At 31.6% G+C, this 16440-nt stretch overlaps 1 pseudogene across 1 annotated transcript; it reads left to right on the top strand.

Annotated features, from left to right (window-relative positions):
• Window positions 1-13447, top strand: LOC114412531 (annotated as a pseudogene). The gene is made up of 6 exons (XR_003666768.1): window positions 1-81; window positions 541-822; window positions 909-1076; window positions 12250-12343; window positions 12425-12613; window positions 12824-13447. The product of XR_003666768.1 is annotated as an eyes absent homolog (transcript).
• The last annotated feature ends 2993 nt before the right edge of the window (window positions 13448-16440 follow it).

Genomic DNA, 16440 nt, shown 5'->3' with positions numbered 1-16440 from the left:
AGATTCTTGAATTTGATGATCTGACTCATGTCAACTTCATCGTCCTCCTCGTACGCATGCGCTCTGCAACCTTAACCTAAGGTAAACAATTTTCTTTGTTACCCTCGTTTCCTATACATACATATGTTGTTTATATATGTTTTTGTTATTTGTTTTTATAGTCAACTCCCTGATTCGAATCTTACCGGTTTTGGTTATTGTAATTAATGATATAGTGCGTTCATCCTACTAATTCTGATTTCTGAATTCATCATAAACTCACATTGTTTAGTGATTTTTTTATTTTTTTATTTAGTTTTGTTTCATTTTAAAATTATTCAATTAATTTCAATTGAGGTTGCTTAAGTTTGTTCAACAACTGAATGAGTGTGAGCAAGGTTGAACTTATTTTCATTTGTTCTGAATCTTGATATTTTAGCTTTTAAGTGGTAATTCGTTGAAATTATTGAGGCATTGCATCCTTGTGTGTTGAAGATGATCTCAATATGGTGATGAAAGTGTAAATGAACTTGCTGCAATGAATTTAATATTTTGCTGCAGTACACTGTGAGGTGAGTTCCTTGGGTACACGCGGGAATGGCTGCTGCATCTGGCATGCCAGAGGAGGAGACAGCGATGTTTCCCGACAAAAGTGTCCATCCCAGGTTGGATGTCTACGTGTGGGACATGGATGAGACCCTTGTACTGCTCAACTCCTTGCTGAAATCATCATACGCTGAGGCTTTCAATGGTCTGAAGGATGTGCAGAAGGGGGTGGAAATCGGGAGGACATGGGAAAATCTCATTCTACAAATATGTGATGATTATTTCTTCTATGAACAAGTAAAATTTGGGTTTTATGTTGAAATTTCCACGGATTGTTTTGCTTGTGGAATGTTAGTGATTGATGCGGGGTTTCTATGGTGCAGATTGAAAATTACAATAAGCCTTTTCTTGATGCTCTGGCCCAATATGATGATGGGAGGGACCTATCTGATTATGACTTCAACGAAGATGAATTAGTTTCCCCACATGATGATGCCAACAAAAGAAAACTGGCATATAGGCATCGAGTCATTGCCCAAAAGTACTTACAGGTAAAACTTCTGTCGCAATTATTAGTATTTCTGTATTCAACTTTTGGAAGTCAGTACTATAGCATGGAATTTTACTTGTTATTATGTCACTTGCTATTTTATCTATCACATATGGTCCTTTGTATGTTCGATTTTTCTTGATGGAATGGTTCAGTTATGAAGCCATAGAGCATTGTTTTATGGACCTTGTTTAGAAATAATGGTTTCTACAACAGAATATCAATTCTTTCTAAGATAAAATAGAGTTTGATTGAGTTCACTTTTTATACTGTATTTTTAGTTTGGTGTTGTCTATAAATGCATAATCGTAATATGTATGGTTGATGTGGACTTCCTTTTTGGAAACAAGTTTTTTGAACTTTATTAGACTTTTCTCAAAGTGCATACATGTAAAAATAAAAGTGATAAAACATAGTTTCTGGAACATTATTGGTAGTCTTACATTTAACATAAAAGGTTTTGATAGGCCCTTAGCTTGTGATCAGGAGGAGGGTAAACATGAGGGGCCCAAGGATAGCATAGGCCTGTTGTTTATGAGAGGAAAAAGAAAAATAAAGCAAGGAGAAAAATAAAACATGGTTTCTGGAACATTACCAGTCTTACATTTAACATAAAAGGTTTTGATAGGCCCTTAGCGTGAGATCAGGAGGGTAAACATTAGGGGCCCAAGGGTAGAATAGGCCTGTTGTTTATGAGAGGAAAGAGAAAAATAACAGCAAGGGGAAAGAAAGGGAAAGTTCAGTTAGCCAAGGGAAAAAAATCATTACTGAATTGTGACGGGTGGCTTGTAGTTGGGGGCAGGAGATTCAGGAATCAGGATTAATAGAGGAAGGGAGGGAGAGAGAATGGTCGGACAGAAGATAGTTTAAGGTCTTGTTTGTGTGTGTTTGGGTGGCGGGGTTGGTTATGCTATATAGGCTTTGTTTAGATAAACTTCTTCATTAACATTTATAAGAAAAGAAAACAAGGTAAGATAAATTGAGTTTTTCCTACAAGTTAAAATCAGCTTATGCGCTTTTAACTTTTTTTAGTAGCTCTCTCATCTAATTTCTCCAAAAATTGAGCTGCTAAGTTAATTTCAGCATATGGGAAAAGCTCTTTACATGTTATCTTATGTTCTTCTAAGTGCTTATAGAGGGAAGTTTGTTCAGACAGTGTGATAGTAGCAATCACTTCTCCTTTCTTTTGTTGAGTATTTTGTTATCAAAGGAATTTTTCTCAGCTGTAAGGAGCTTTGCTCCTTAATTTCTCAGTTAATAGTATTCAGTATATTGTGTTTCTATCAATTTTCAAGTTAGATATTTTCTGATTTTTGTGATGAATATTCTGAGAGTGAGAGTCAGTTGTAAAACTTGCATCTGACTTGCTTTTTTTTATCATTACTTATTTATTGAAGGATTTTGGATTGTATATGATATTATCCGCTGTATTATGTATCTGTTACTTTTCCAATATTCTTTTTAGTTTGTGTTTTAAATATAGAATAGTTTGGCAATTGATAATTAACCATCTTTCCATAAATGTGTCTATGACGATATATTTGTTGTTTTAGTCTCATTTTATCTTCTTTATAAACAGGAAAATGTCAAATAATAAGACATAGCAAGCTTAATGTGTTTTGTAAACGAGTGCCTCGTCTTTAAAGAATTGCTTGTGGATTAATGTTAAAGACAAAAGAAAAGGTTACATAATTATAGACAACAGTGTTGGACAAGTGGTCTCAATAACTTAAGAGGGGGGTAAAGTTTCAAAATTTTTTCACTAACAAATTTTAATCCCCTTTTAAATAATATATATAATAGGCTTAGAATACAGAAGAAGAAGAAACAATCAATTTAACAATATTCCTTTAAATGCACAAGACAAAGTAAACTGCAATAAAAATAATCGAGATAAGGGAAGAGAGAAATGCAAACTCGATTTATACTGGTTCGGTCACTTCCTGTGCCTACGTCCAATCCTCAAGCAACCCATATGAGATTTTTACTATCTTTGTAAAACTCTTTTACAACTTCTGAACCACCTAGGGATCCTTCTCCTTTGTATTCAGGTTTCTCAAAATTCAAAAGATAATCAGTCTCTTGATCACAACAAATCTTTTTCAAAAAGTACAAATGTTTTTCTCTCTTTTAGAGAAGATGATACAAGTTGAAGATCTTAAAAGAATAGTTAATTGATTTGCAAGTATTTAACCAATGATTTGTTTGTGAGAGAATAAGACAATAAAGTTCTGAAAAACTCTAAAGATTTTCGTAGGCAAGTCACATATTTATAGGCCCTAAATGGCTTTTCAAAAACTTTTGAAGAGATGTGACTTTTCAGAATATATTTTAAAAATTATCTTACTGGTAATCGATTACAGCCTCTTAGTAATCAATTACACAGTTACATATTGAGAGGTCATGACTTTTCAATTTGAATTTCTGAAGTTTCGTTATTGGTAATCGATAACAAGAAAGTGGTAATCAATTACAGTATTTAAATTTCAAATTTCAAACTTCTTTTTGAAAAGTTTCTATAGTAATCTATCTTCTGGTAATCGATTACCAGTGGAAAAATCCTTATTTTAGCAATGATAAAATATTTTTAAAACTTTTTGTAATCATTTTGAAAATCATGTTTTGAGGCCAAATCTTTTCAACCAATAAGAGATTCTTTTAACAATAATAAACTAAGTCTTATCTTATTTTCTTGATCTTGAATTTTGACTTGAAGTACTCTTGTGTTGTTTACATCTTTGCTTCATCAAAACCTTCATGCACATATATTCACATTCTTTCCCTTTTTTGATGATGACAATCATCTGAAAGAATGTACATAAAATATTTTTTGCAATATGATCACTCCCCCTTAAAGTTGCAATCATTGCTTAGTAGAATACATATTTTCAGAAGATATACCCCGTTTCTTACATATTTCTCTCCCTTTGGCAACATAAAAAATAAGAAGCACTGTAAAATAAATAATCATTCACATAATAAACAAAATAAGGAGCAGAAAGATCCATACAGGTCCAAAAATAACCAATCATTCACAAAATAATCAACCAAGTGCGAAACATATCAAGTCCAAAACATAATAATTATAAATGACCAAATCTGAAATAAATGCATAAAGTTTGAAAGATCAAGGAATGTAAAGACAGATAATGCTAGATAAAATAGTACTAAAAAACTCTATGGATTTGTCGGAGGATCAAAGCATCAACGAATGAAGCTCATATCATCATCAAGACGCGTTATGCGTGAATCCATAACATCAAAACGATTACCTACAAAGGCCTGAAGATCCCGTAGTTCACTTATAACATCATGCAGCAGTGAAGAGGAGGAATCCCTTTGTGGTGATGGTGAGGGTGTATGTTCATCAGGAACAGTAGATGGAAGGTCTTGTTTCCGCACCCACTGACCATCCATATCCTTTCGATAACCAAAGGAGGCAACAACAGCAGCTCCAATAGCAAAAGAGCGTTTAACCTTAACAAAGTGTTCATCATCTAGAGGGACATTAAAATGTTGGAGAAAGAGAGTGACAAGTTGGGGGTATGGAAAAGGTGCATTTGCCTGTAATGCCTTATGCATACGGTAGCGGATTAGATGGGCCTAATCAATTTGATGACCGGTTTGAAGGGCCCACAATAGAATCAAATCTTCCTCAGAAGCTTAAGCTAGATTTGTTGAACGAGGAAGCATGATACAACACAAAATATAGTGCATGATACGACACTCAAAAGTGAATGAACCAGCAAGCAATCGACCAGTCATATCAACATTTTCATTACAAACCATTTTGCGGGCATCATGATTTGAATAAATATGCTTCCAGTCATCAACCAAAGTGCCCTCAAAAGGTAAACCTTGACTACTTAATTTTGTCAATGAATAAAATAAAGACTAATCAACCACAATGGGAATTTTATGCACCTCATAGAAGATAACATCATCCCAAATTTTCAGATTATTATAAAAGACACGGACTAACTCAAGATAGTATGATAGTTTGAGAGTCATAAAATCGATTAATTCAAAATTTTGAAAGATTTGATAACAATCAAAAGTCTTTCCTTCAAAGAATTCTAAGTCTAAATATTTGGGATCAATAATGACTTGATTGGAAAATGAGGAATAATACCTTTGACGTTGATCATCGGAGGAAAACAAAGTTAAGGAGCGTGGGGAAGAAATGGAGGGATTGGGTGGTGCAGTAGAGTCACTGGAAGTGTCGTGGCAGCGTTGGCCTGCAACGGTGGTGGTTGAAGTTGAACCTTTGTGCTTCTTATATGATTATGTCATTTGGTGCGTTTTTTGCAGATTTTGATCGGTGGATTTTATAGAGAATTGAAAATGATGAAGTTTGCACTTTGTTTGAAAGGATTTGGTTAAGAAACGAGAAAGTTATGAGGATTTGAAAAGTTTGGAATGGAGGATGCCGTCAAGGAGAGAGGGAGGAAGAGGGTTCTGCGCAATGAGAGAGAAAAAGTTGTATTTATAGGCAGAGACAAGTTGCAATCGATTATAGCTCATGGTAATCGATTATAGGCTTAACCTGTAACTGTCCATAGCCTCTGGTAATCGATTACAGCCTATTGTAATCGATTACAGTGGCCTTGTTCTATGGTAATTGATTACATGGATTGACAATCGATTACCAAATCCTAAAATATGAATTTCAAGTCTAATAATCATGACAAACATGTTATTTAAGTAACCAATATACACAATTATTATAAACAATAAAAAACATTTATTAGTATAAACAATCATCATAAACAAGCATGATAAACAATCATTATAAATAATCAAAGGAAACAATCATCATAAACAACCATAAAAAACAATCATTATATAAACAATCAAAGTGGCTAGGAATCTAAGTTATTTAGGTCTATGAGTCCTAATTCTCTTCTAATAGCAATGAAATTTTCTTTGGGAAGAGGTTTTGTAAAGATATCAACTAACTGATTCTTTGTATCAACAAATTCTAATATGTGATCCCCTTTTTCAACATGGTCTTGAAGGAAGTGATGTCTTATTTCAATATGCTTTGTTCTAGAGTGCAGAATAGGATTTTTAGACAGATTAATTGCACTTGTATTGTCACAGCGAATAGGTATATGATCAAGTTTTAAGTCATAATCAGAAATTTGTTGTCTCATCCAAAGGATTTGTGCACAATAACTTTCAACAGAAATATATTTCGCTTCTGCAGTTGATAAAGCAACAATATTTTACTTTTTACTATGTCATGATACTAGAGCAAAACCAATAAAATGACAAGTTCCACTGGTACTTTTTCTATCAATTTTGCATCCAGCAAAATCAGAATCAAAGTATCCTACTAAGTTATAAGAGGAATTCTTAGGATACCATAACCCTAGATTTATAGTGTCTAATAGGTATCTCATTATTCTTTTAACGACACTAAGGTGAGATTCTTTGGGATTTGATTGATATCTTGCACACATACAAACGTTAAACTTTATATCAGGTCTACTTGCTGATAAATAAAGAAGAGATCCGATTATACTTCTATATTTCTTTATGTCTATTGAGTGACCAGTTTCATCTTTATCCAGATAGCAAACAGTGCTCATAGGAATGGTCATTTGTTTAGCATTTTTCATCCCAAACTTGTTAAGCAGTTCCTTGCAATATTTTGACTGACTAATAAATATTTCATTCTTTGTTTGTTTTATTTGTAGTCTAAGAAAGAAATTTAACTCTCTCATCATGGACATTTCAAACTCCCTTTGCATATCTTGAGAGAATTCTTTGCACAGAGAATCATTAGTAGACCCAAAGATTATATCATCAACATAAATCTATACTAAAAGAATTTCATTCATTTTTCTTTTGATAAAAAGTGTGGTATCAACCTTTCCTCTAGTGAAGTCATTTTTTAAGAGAAATTTGCTCAAACGTTCATACCAAGTCCTAGGGGCTTATTTTAAACCATATAGAGCATTTTTCAATTTAAAGACATGATTGGGCATATCTAGATTTTCAAAACCAAGAGGTTGATTAACATACACTTTTTGAATAAACCATTTAAAAAAAAACTTTTAACATCCATTTGATAAAGTTTAAAATCCATTATGGATGCAAAGGCTAATAACATTCTAATGGCTTCTAATCTGGCTACTGGAGCATATGTTTTTTCATAATTTATTCCTTCTTCTTGATTATATCCTTTAGCTCCTAATTTAGTCTTATTTCTAATAACTATTCCATGTTCATCCAATTTGTTTCTAAATAACCATTTAGTTCGTATAACTGGATGATCTTTAGGTTTATCAACTAATTCCCAAACTTGATTTCTTTCAAATTGATTCAACTCTTCTTGCATAGCAAGGATCCAATGTTCATCAATTATGGTTTCATTTAAGTTTTTAGGTTCAATTAAAGAAACAAAAGCCATATTATTCCATGCATCTTTGAGAGAGTGACGAGTTGTTATCCCTTTTGAGATGTCACCGATGATATTATCAAGATGATGATATCTTGAAGTTCTCCACTCTCTTGAAAGATCTGTATTTGTTTTAGTTTCATCAATTTGAGAGTCTTCATCATTTTCATCTCCTTTGTCTTTGTGCCCTTCCTTATGAATGTGCATGTCTTCTAAAGAATTTGTAATATCATCAAGTGTTTTCTTTCTTGGCCTTATAGGGTTAGTCTCATAAAAAACAACATGAATAGATTCTTCAATAATCATAGTTCTTTTGTTATACATTATAAAAGTTTTACTATTTGAGGAATAGCCAAGGAATATACCTTCATCAGATTTTGCATCAAACTTACCTAAGTTGTCTTTCCCATTGTTTAACACAAAACACTTGCATCCAAAAACATGAAGATGAGAAATGTTTGGTTTTCTTCCTTTGTACAATTCATATGGTGTTTTCTTTAAGATATGTCTAATTAAAGTTCTATTCATTATATAACATGCAATATTAACAGCTTTAGCCCAAAAATACTTAGGAAGATTTGTATCATTTAGCAAAGTTCTGGCCATTTCTTCTAAAGACCTATTTTTTCTCTCAACTACTCCATTTTGTTGAGGGGTTCTAGGTGCAGAAAAATTGTGTTCAATACCATTTTCATCACAAAATAATTCAAAATCTTTATTTTCAAATTCTCCTCCATGATCACTCCTAATGGATGCAATGTTAAGATTTTTTTGTTTTGAATGAGTTTAGCAAGTTTCTTAAAAACATGAAAAGTATCACTTTCGTGAGTAAGAAATAATGTTCATGTGAATCTTGAATAATCATCAACTATAACAAAGGCATAATAATTTTCACCAAAACTCATGGTTCTAGAAGGACCAAAGAGATCCATATGCAAAAGTTGTAAGGGTTGAGTGAAAGAAACAAATATTTTTTGATTTAAAAGAGACTCTTACTTGTTTTTCTTTTTGACATGCATCACATAATCTATCTTTTTCAAATCTGAGTTTAGGTAACCCGATTACTAAATCTTTAGAAATTTATTTATTTAAATGTTCCATATTTATATGAGCAATTCTCCTATGTCATAATCATGCATCATTATCTTTGCTTAAAAAACATTGAACATGATTTGATCTTTTATCTAAATTTATCATGTATACATTATTAATTCTATATCCTATATGTTTTATATTCTTGTCATGCTTATTTTCAATAAAACAATTGTGAGAATCAAATGATACTAGAAAGTCTTTATCACATAATTGGCTAACACTTAGTAAACTATGTTTGAGACCATCAACAAGTAAAACATTTTTAATGGAGGTAGATGGATTCGTACCTATTTTTTCAACTCCAAGAATTTTACCTTTGTTGTTGTAACCATAAGTCACATGTCCACTATTCTTGAGAGAAATATGAGTAAACTTTGATGCATTTCTCATCATGTGTTTAGAACATCCACTATCAATATACCAACTTTTCTTCAAAGAATTCTTCATTCATATAATCATATTTTTTGACTTAGGTATCCAAATTTTCTTGGATCCTTGAATGTTAGTTCTGATTAAAGATTCTTTTGGAACTCACATCATTTTAATATTATTACTATTTTTTCTAAAATAGCATGTAGATGCACTATGTCCTTTCTTACCATAGTAAAATCATGTCAAGAATGGAGAACTATTCTTTTGAGTAGATACAAAGAAGTTTTTATACAATTTTTGTTGTTTGTCAGGTCTATATCCTAATCCAACCTTATCAAATACACATCTTTGTTTTCATAGTATAATATCTAAATTATTTTTGCCAATAGTAAATTTGGCAAGAGAATTTTTCAGATCTTTGATTTCTTCTTTAATCTTGTTATACAGCATTTACATGAGTTAGATGCTTCATTAATATCTTGTATCAATTTTATGGTAGAAGATTGATTTGTATCAATTGATTTCAAAGTTTTGACTTCAGTTTTAAGATTTTCTAATTCTTCATTTAATTTCAAAATTTACTTTTTTAAATTTGAAATAATTTTCTTAGAAAATGAAACTAGTTTGATTGATTCTTTATGTAAGTCATTGAATGCATCTTGAAGTTCATCAAAGGAAATAGATAAGTTATTGTTAGAAGATGTTATCTCTTCTTCGCTTTCATAGTTTTTGGACATGAGACTTAGATTCACGACTTCATTTTCTGAGTCTCTGGATCAATCTATATCGTTATTTTCCCAAGTGATGTAAGCTTTCTTTGCTTTCTTATTTTTGAAGGTTTTCATGTCAGATTTTTCCATTCTTCTCTTGAAACTAGGGCTATCAACTCTTAGATGTTCAGGTTGATTACATTCATAACACTTTGGAACAGAAGATGAATCTTCTCCTTTTTTTCTTTGAATTGAAGTTTGTTCTTCTTTGATTTCCTTTGTTCCTTAGAAACTTATTGAATCTCTTTACGAAGAAACTAAAATCATCATCTTCTTTTATTTCATTCAAGTCCTCTTTGTCACTTTCTTCTTGAATAGAAGATGAGGATTTAAGTGTAATTTCTTTCTTTTTCTTGTCATTTTCTTCATGTTGGTTTAGTTTCATAAGTTCCATTTTGTGTTCCTGAAGCTTCCCAAAAAGAGTTGCAAGAGACATGTTGGCGAGATCTCTTGATTCTGCAATTGCAGTTACCTTCGGTTGTCATTCCCTGCTTAAAAGGTACTTTGTTAATGAAATCCTCGTTAGAAAATATCTTTCCTAATGATGCAAGATGATTAACTATATGTGTAAATCTCTTTTGCATATCTTGTATGGTCTCGTTTTGATTCAATCTAAAAAGTTCATATTCATGTGTTAGGGTGTTTACTCTAGATCTCTTTACATCAATTGTTCCTTCATGGGTTACTTGTAATGTATCCCACATTTCTTTTGCATCCTTACAATTTGATACTCTAAAGTATTCATTCATGCCTAATGCAGAAGTAATTATATTTTTTGCCTTTAAGTTATATTGTATCCTTCTTCTTTCCTTTTCATCCCATTGTTTCCTGGATTTTTCTATAGTTGCATTTCCAACTATCATTGTAGGGATGTAAGGACTAATTTTAATGACTTCCCAGATGTTTAAATCTATAGCCTCTATGAAGATTTGCATACGGGTTTTTCAGTAATGATAACCCACACCATTAAATATAGGAGACCTATTAATGGAATTTCCTTCAGGAAATAGAAAGTTTGATGAGGTCATAATTATTCTTGAAATTTCTAAACATTATACAAGAATCAAGCTCCGATACCACTTGTTGGACAAGTGACCTCAATAACTTAAGAGGAAGGTGAATTAAGTTTCAAAATTTTTCCACTAACAAATTTTAATCTCCTTTTAAATGATATATAATAGGCTTAGAATGCAGCAGAAGAAGAAGAAAAAGAAGAAGAAGAAGAAGAAATCAATTTAATAATGTTCTTTTAAATGCACAAGACAAAGTAAACTGCAATAAAAATAATCGAGATAAGGGAAATGCAAACTCAATTTATACTGGTTCGACCACTTCCTGTGCCTACGTCCAGTACTCAAGCAACCCACTTGAGATTTTCACTATCTTTGTAAAACTCTTTTACAACTTCTGTACCACCTAGGGATCCCTCTCCATTGTGTTTAAGTTTCTCACAGTTCAAGAGACAACCAGTCTCTTGATCACAACAAATCTTTTTCAGAAAGTACAGATGTTTTTCTCTCTTATAGAGAAGATGATACAAGTTAAAGATCTTAGAAGAATACTCAATTGATTCGCAAGTGTTTAGCCAATGATTTGTTTGTGAGAGAATAAGACAATAAGATTCTGAAAAACTCTAAAGATTTTCATAGACAAATCACATATTTATAGACCCTTGATGACTTTTCAAAAACTTTTGAAGAAATGTGACTTTTCGGAATATATTTCAAAAATTATCTTACTGGTAATCGATTACAGTCTCTTGATAATTGATTATACAATTACATATTGAGGAGTTGTGACTTTTCAATTTGAATTTTTAAAGTTTCGTTACTGGTAATTGATTACAAGAAAGTAGTAATTGATTACAAGAAAGTAATAATCGATTACAGTATTTAAATTTCAAACTTCTTTTTGAAAAGTTTCTATAGTAATCTGTCTTTTGGTAATCAATTACCAGTGAAAAAATCCTTATTTTAGTAATGATAAAATATTTTTAAAACTTTTTGTAATAATTTTGAAAATCATGTTTTGAGGCCAAACCTTTTCAACAAATAAGAGATACTTTTAACAATAATAAACTAAGTTTTATCTTATTTTCTTGATCTTGAATTTTGACTTGAAGTTGAAGTACTCTTGTGTTGCTTACATCTTGGCATAATCAAAACCTTCATACACATACATTCACAAGCAGACTACTGCAACATTTTTGTAAATAAATATTTAAATTCCTATTAACCTATCCATAGTTGTAAAAAGTGGCAGAAACAAGCTTTAAGTTTCAACAAATCAATGCTCATAATATAAAACTAGATTTCTGTTTAGAAACAACCTCATTAGTTTTAGTTTATTGGTGAGAGATGGTGCTTTGTTTTCTAACTATTGAAGCTTTGTGGACATCATGAAATGAGAATCTGAGTTAGAGACTTAGAACTGGGGTGTAACCAAACAAGTTATGGTTGACTTTATTTGTTAGCTTTTCCATTGGTAGCTTGACATAGGGATAAACTTGACCTTTTCTTGTTTGGTTTCAGGGTTTACGGAATATTTTAGATAATAAGACAATAAAACTTTGGGATGAATTGTATGATAAAACTGATGAATAAACTGACAGGTGGCTTTCATCAGGTATGCTTTGATGGCTCAATGATATTATCTTTTGTTGCACGACCTGTATTACTTATAGCTTTCTTGTTTGATATATTGTAGCACGGACCTTTTTGAAGGAGTGTTCGGGTGAAGATAAAGATGCAGTTTATTCTATTGCTTTTGCTAACACCAGCTCAAACTCAACTAATGCAAAGCATGTAAATGTTTTAGTGACATCTGGATCGTTAGTTCCCTCACTTGTGAAATGCATGCTCTTTCATCTGGACAGCTTAATAACGCATGGAAATGGTGAGTAATTTTATCTCTTCTGGCTACAATGCCATGTCACATAATTGATTTTTTTATGCCATCTTGAAAGCTCAAAGCTCACAATCATTTTAGTGATGAACCTTTTTGAAAGCCTAAAACTAATAGTCATTTCACTAACAAACAACAGAGTTTAATCCTGATATAGTCAAACATAACTTGCTATTTTTAATGATGTATGTCACATTTCAGTTTATAGCTCATGGGAAGTGGGGAAAATTCAATGTTTCCGATGGATCAAGGAGCGTTTCAACCATCCCAATGTTCGCTTTTGTGTAATTGGAGATGGATGGGAAGAGTGTGAGGCTGCAGAAATCATGAGATGGCCATTTGTTAAGATTGATCCACGGCCTGGAAAACTTCACAGGTTCCCTGGTCTCACTTTGACAACAATTAGCCACTACTTTTCTGTCGTGTATGGAAGGCCGGACAACGAGAATGGTGAAGAATGATGCAAGATCTTCATGTCATCTACACTTTTCTGGGATACCTATCTGTAACAATAATATAAAATGAATGCAGCAACATGCCCAGCAATTTTATTGCCAAGTGTATGCATTGCTTCCATGAGATAGCTATCAATATCAGGTGCCAATTGCTTTTGAAGAAATTAGGTGGAGCTATTTTTCTATGGAATGCATGATCATAACTTTATGTTGCAGAAATGTATGTAGATCATTCACCAGTTATAATGTACATAAGATGTTTAAAATTCATCTGTGTTCCTTCTGTAGGGCCCTCAGCCCATTATTATGTATGTCCTTTCTATGCTTATTTGGCAGTAGGAACTGCAAATTTGAAGCCACACATGGCTAACCAGTAACCACTTCTGCACTGGTTTTGCTGCACAAAACAAACCCTCTAAAGGTCCTAAAGTTTACTGGATTTTGGGCTCATCTGAATTTTGGACTTCCGCAAAATAATGTACATCCATGACAAATCCTCCACATAAATCTTATAGTTTTTAAGTTAGAACTTCATAAAGCATAATCTTGGATGAAATGTCACTTTGGTCCTTGAAATTATAATTCACTATCATTCAGGTTTGAAAATATCAAAATATCATTTAGATCCCTAGGTCCTTAGGTCCTTGAAAGTATCAATGAAATACACTTTTGGGGATCAAAGTGACATTTCACGCAATATTATGATTATGACTCTATAAATAACATTTTAATATTTTTAGAGACTTAAGTGATAATGAATTAATGAATTACACTTTTGGAAATCAAAGTGATAGTTTATCCATAATGTTAATGTTTTTGGGAGTTTATCCTAGGTTCAGATGCATTGCTGATGTAATGATAACATCATCAATATTCATATGCCTATGTTTGGAGCTTCGTAAAGTAGTAGCTTCATCTTCATTTTCAATGTTAAGTAACAAAGTTTGACATCATATTCACATAGCTGTATCTGACGTGGCATGGTCGTCAACCAAAACTACAGGATAAATATCCTGATGTGATTTTCTGAGGATTGACCAAAAAAGATTGAAAAGATTTTTTGAGGTCCTTTTCAATATTTTAAATTACTGGACCTAAAAAATCGTCTCAAAAGGTAGGTCCTCTTTTGAATTAAGTTTGCTAATTAATTTGAAGCTGCATGGCCGGTGTTAAGTCCAATTTTTCTCTCAGCACGCCTGGGTGCATCACATCAATTAATCAGTTTGTCTTTTTTGTCAAATGATAAGTCCTAAAAAAAGGTATTGGTATGGTATTCCTTCGGCATTGACATGCACTATTATATTGTTCTGACATTTGAGATATGCATGCCACAAATCGATCCTTTATTGTCCATAACTTGTTTAAGACACACAATGCATTGATTTGAAGTAAGGATAAGCTAGTTCGATAATCGATGTAGATCAGGTTGAGGCTAATTGTCCAAATGAGCACTTTGTCCACTTAATCATCCTCCAATCAAGGACAAATCACAAAGGATTTATTTGGCTCTGTACAATTGGATGACAAATACACTTTCATTATCAACTTTGGCTTGGCACGGTGACATAGACACTTTTTTTAAAAAAACTTCTTACAATACATTTTCTGAATGCGAAGTTAGCATTCTTGAGAAGATAGCCTCTGTAATATGTAGGATTTGTATTTTTTTTTCCCTTTTGGCCATAGTCATTAATTTGGCATGTAAAATAAGGGAGAAAATTGTTGTTGGCTTATCACAGTTAATGTCGAACTATTAACAATATGGATCTTAGAAAATGTCAATATTGCTATCTCAAATTGCAAGAGATGATATAACTTATTTTGTAAGACAAATTAAGATTTTAGACTTATCATTAGTATAAGGTAGATAATAGACCACATGCTACATAATCAATGATAGTAGATTTTGTTTGGGAGCAAAAGAACATATATGGCTTGGATTCAGCTTTTGTACAGGGGTCCCATTGCTGCATTATCCTCCCAAACAAAGGCATGACCCATGAGATTGTCATTAATAATCATCAAATCGTTTGTACCTAGTCCTCCTTGGTACCCACCTAAGGAGTCTCTTCTCTCGTATCATTGAATTTTGAAAGTATCCTTAATTTCTTAAGATAAATTCTAAAAACGTGTTGTGCTTTAGCACAAATCATAAAGTCCCAATAAATGAATCTGTTGAAGCGCTTCAAATCATAAACCTAGCTTCTTTCATTTATTTCATTGTTTCCCTATACAGTTTTGTATGGTCAATTTTTTGTGGACGGAACCATAGGTGATGTTTGATAAAACCAGTTAATAAACTAATTAAAAGTTAATGATTATGTTCAATAAGAAATTTTAATTATTTCTAACATTTTTTACTAACTAAAAAGTTTTGTTGAGTGTTCGGCGAACAACTTTTTTATAATAATTTATAGTGTTTTTTTAAACACTACTTTAAGTAGTGTTTTTTAAAAACAATAGCTTCTAACTTTTTACTTTTTATATTTTCTTTCACATTTATCCTTAATATTTATCCATTTTCATGATTATTCTTTTTAAGTAAATCATAATTGTATTATTTTTCTGTCGTTTTACACTTTTCAGCTACTTTAACGGTCAATTTTACTGAATGTTTATAATTTAATAAGCTAATTTTTCAGTTTTCAACTACTAACTGTTAGACACAAATGTGTATGCTCAAGATCTAATTCATCATGTTATCAATTTTAGTAAAGAATTGTTCTTTATTTTATTATAAAATTTATTATTTTATTAAATTATTAATTTGATAAGTCCTTGATTAAAATTAAAAACTTGTTATCGTGATAAAGATTATGATAATGAGAAACAAGTCCTTTATAATTTTAATCTAAATTATTCTTGGTTGTAGGATTATTGTGAATTAAACATCAATAACCCGGATAAATCAATATATATGTAATGGTCTTTATTGGATAAAGATTAATAAATCTGATTTATTAAATTGCATATATAGATGATGTATAGGTGGATGTCATTATTGAACTGACTCAATTGAGAATTTATAATAATTAATATTATCTCGATATGTTAATAGAAAGTTCTTCATAAGAAATATAATAGTTTCATTTGACTTGAGATTATCATAGTAGTTAACAAGTTATTTGTTATATTTTAATTTTAGACACATAATGTCTTAGAGCACTAGTTGAATGAATATTGGATATGATTAAATACTTCTAGAATTAATAATTAAGAAGGAATCCATCTACTCTAGGTAATGAGTTTGAGCTCTTTGATAGAATTAAAACCTTGGTCAGGACAATTGAATGAAAGAAGAAAAGAGTTTCTTAAGTCATTCATTGATTAAATACAATGTGTTAACTTTGAGTTGTAAATGAT

Source organism: Glycine soja, chromosome 5 (assembly GCF_004193775.1).
Source record: "Glycine soja cultivar W05 chromosome 5, ASM419377v2, whole genome shotgun sequence".
NCBI lineage: Eukaryota > Viridiplantae > Streptophyta > Magnoliopsida > Fabales > Fabaceae > Glycine > Glycine soja.
This window is presented reverse-complemented; position numbering and strand designations above follow the sequence as displayed.